The 3490-nt window shown below is 35.5% G+C and overlaps 1 long non-coding RNA gene across 1 annotated transcript; it reads left to right on the forward strand.

The window, feature by feature from the left end:
* The first annotated feature begins 549 nt into the window (after nucleotides 1-549).
* LOC110917902 lies at nucleotides 550-1980 on the forward strand. Its single transcript, XR_002580931.2, has 3 exons — nucleotides 550-676; nucleotides 1150-1203; nucleotides 1685-1980. It is a non-coding gene; the product is annotated as an uncharacterized LOC110917902 (long non-coding RNA).
* Nucleotides 1981-3490: the final 1510 nt, after the last annotated feature.

The following is a 3490-nucleotide window of genomic DNA, read 5'->3' on the forward strand; positions in this document are numbered from 1 at the left end:
AATAGTATAAATCGGAATAAATTCCAATGAACGAATCGCTAGTGATGATGTATGCTAGGAACTGGCATTATAAAGTGAAAACGACACTAATAAGAGCCCTGGATCAGATTCTGACTTATAGGTGATTATGAAAGTAATTTACTTGATTTAAGAACGGATGGACAATGCGTGCAAAGACGTTTATGCATGAATGAAACTCTTGCCAAGATCTCGAATGCATCTATGTTGTAGTAAGCATCATGAATGAAAAGACGAAAAAGTAGGAGTAAAATTGGTCTAGTTGGAATGAGAAAGGTTTCAGGGACGAAACCTCTTTTAAGGGAGGTAGACTTGTAATGCCCCAAAAACGATAACACAATAAAATAAGTGAGGATAAATAATAGACTTAACATAGTTAAGGGTTTATGACAAGATGATAGTTAAATGTGGTTTAAAGATTAGAGTTGTAATTAGCAACTAAGTGAAGGGGGTAAAGTGCAAAAGTGATTAAACTTAATCTATTAAAAATAAAAATAAAACCCCAAACACAGTGAGTGTGTCTGGGGAACGATCGAACAAGAACAGGCAAAAAGGGAGAAACCCTAATCTCTAGAAATCAAGCAATTGAAGCCTAATTCACAAGATAATCCAGTGCATGAGCCCTCATTTCGAAAATCTAACCCTAGTTAGTGAAGTGGTAAGTTTAATTTTCTAAAATTATGATTTGTAGAAAGAGTGGTTCAACCCAATCTCGATTTCTTGTATCAAATATGGGAAATCTGAGTTAGAATTGATTTCTAGAACGAGAATCATGTTTGATTTTAGGTTGTATGAAAGGTTGTAGTGAAAACCCACTTGGTGAAATTGTGTTATGATTAGAAAGATCATAATGATTATGATTTCATGTTATCTTGATATATGATCTTGTTTGAAATACTTGAATGTTAGATAAATTGATGTAGAATAAAGGATTGCAAGAACTAGGTTGATTAGTAATGACATACAAGATGAATTGGTAAAGTATGCTTTGAATATTTGTACATTATGCTTTATTAATGTAACGCACACTAAGTGTTTGATGAAATGCTTGAAAGAACAATTATGTGTAATTTGGAAAATAATGGAATGAAATTTGGGGTACTAAATGAATGAATGGATGTATTGATATAGGCGTGAAGGAAGAAAGTTCAAGTACTAAGAAACCGGAAGGCTCACAAGATCGAGGTATGTTCCGTTGCATACAAAACCTTATTTACATTTCGTTTATGTTATGAAAAACAACCCTTGTTACAATGATTATGGTGGTTAGGAAGTAGTAGATAGCAAATCCCTTGCGGATTTGGTTATGCTAACGAAGGTTATATTATGCTATGCATGTCGACCGGTTCGAGTCGAACCATGTCGAGTAAGAATATAGTGCCAACCGTTTAGTACGGGTGGTCATGAATGCAATAACGAAAGTATGAAGTTCAATCCGTTATACGGATAGAACGAAAGATTTATGTTGAAAGCAATTAACCCGATGTTACCGGGTCGTAAGTGGTATGCTTGAATCTCATTATGAGAGTATATGCCTTAACCCATTTAAATGGGTAATCGAATGCGTAAGAGTAATGAAAGTATATAAACGAATGCAACTATAAAGTGGTATCGTAAGCAAAATAAGTATTATGACTAACTTTCTAAAGCTTGTTGTTAAATGTAGGTAAATCCTCAATTTAGGCGACTCGGCGAATTGGAGCGAGCACGTGTTCTTCATATGTGATGCCAAGCGCTTCCGCTAGTTGATACTAATGTTTTGGGTCAAAATATCTTTTTGTACAATTTGTTGGTAGACACACTTTTTAGCATTCGATGTTTTGGTTTTAGTAGTATCTTGTAGAATGGTATTTGTCTTGATTATGGTTCAAACAGGGGTATACTCGTTTTACGGACGGGTCATGCCCAAATTTTGTAAAATTATGTATTAATGATATTAGTACATTTAAAGTTTTATGCTTCTAGTAAATACTATTGGTCATTATTCCATCAACGAAAAGTGGGGTTCTAACAGTTCGGCAGAAAGTTCGTTTATGTTCGTTTGTTTAATTAATGAACGAACATGAACAAGAAATTACGTTCGGTTAGTTAAATGAACGAACATGTACAAATGTCTCGTTCGTTCAATTACGTTCGTGAACAATCGGTAATGTGTTCGTGAATATTCGTTCTTGTTCGGTTGTTAATGTTGTCCATTAAAGATTTTTTAGCATTTATTTATTTTATCTAAACTTTTTATATTCTTTAATTCTTATTTATCTCATTATTCAAACAAATAAAATAGGAAACCTTATCTCCACCTTGTTTATGCACTCCTTCACTTTCCTTCTCATTATTCACATTAAAAAATACTATCGACCTTCGTTCAACGATTAGCGTGTCAAGGTCTAGCGCCGCTCCCTCTCATCATCCACCTCTAGCCACCATCGTCTTCATCGATTTTATATGTGTTCGTTTGTGTTCGTAAACCATTCGTGAACACGTTCCTTTCCTTAATGAACGAACACGAACAAAAAATTTCGTTCAGTAAGAGTTCATGAACCGTTCGTGAACACATTATATCCTTAACGAACGAACACGAACAAGGCCTTGTTCGTGTTCGTTTACAGCCGTACTTCCTAAAGCACCAGGAGGAAAAGTATTCATGTTAGCAATGACAGATTATTTCTCTAAATGGATAGAAGCTGAAGCTTTTGTGCAAGTCAGGGAAAAGAAAGTTGTATCCTTTATTAAACGTAACATTTTAACCAGGTTGAGGATCCCAACATAAATTATCTGTGACAATGGTTCCCAATTCATTGGAAGCAGAACGACCAACTTTTGTGAAAGTTGGGGAATCAAGATGATTACTTCAACACCGGTTCACCCTCAGGCAAATGGTCAAGCAGAATCCAGCAATAAGATCATCATCAACAACCTTAAAAAGAGATTGAGGGCAAAGAAAGGAAGATGGGCAGAAGAACTACCTTATGTTTTATGGGTTGATTGAACTACAACGAAGAATGCTACTAGCCAGACTCCTTTCTCTCTGGTGTTTAGAACTGAAGCAGTGATACCAACAGAGATGGTGATTCCTACGGCAAGATCATGTTTGCAATATATGAAAACTAATGACCAAGCCTTGGCTGAAGATCTTGAAGCAGTAGATGAACTAAGGGACCATGCTAAAGTCAGGATCGCGGCGTACCAACAAAATATAGCAAGTATTTAAAACAAGAATATCAGGATCCGTAGATTTCAAGTTGGTGATATGGTTCTTACTACATGAGTCCTTGGGTTTCCATTTTGCTTCAATTTATTTCCTTTTGTTAGTTTGACCATTTGAAAATGGTGAAAAACCCAATGTTTTTAAAACTGGTTTGAACCGACTGGTTATACCAGTTCAACCGTGTACCGGTGGTGAGTCTAGTAAGACAAGACCCATTTTAAATGGGGTATTCAGTCTTGGAGTAAACCAATGGTTTTTTTGGTA

The sequence above is a fragment of the Helianthus annuus genome, chromosome 16, assembly GCF_002127325.2.
Source record: "Helianthus annuus cultivar XRQ/B chromosome 16, HanXRQr2.0-SUNRISE, whole genome shotgun sequence".
Lineage (NCBI taxonomy): Eukaryota > Viridiplantae > Streptophyta > Magnoliopsida > Asterales > Asteraceae > Helianthus > Helianthus annuus.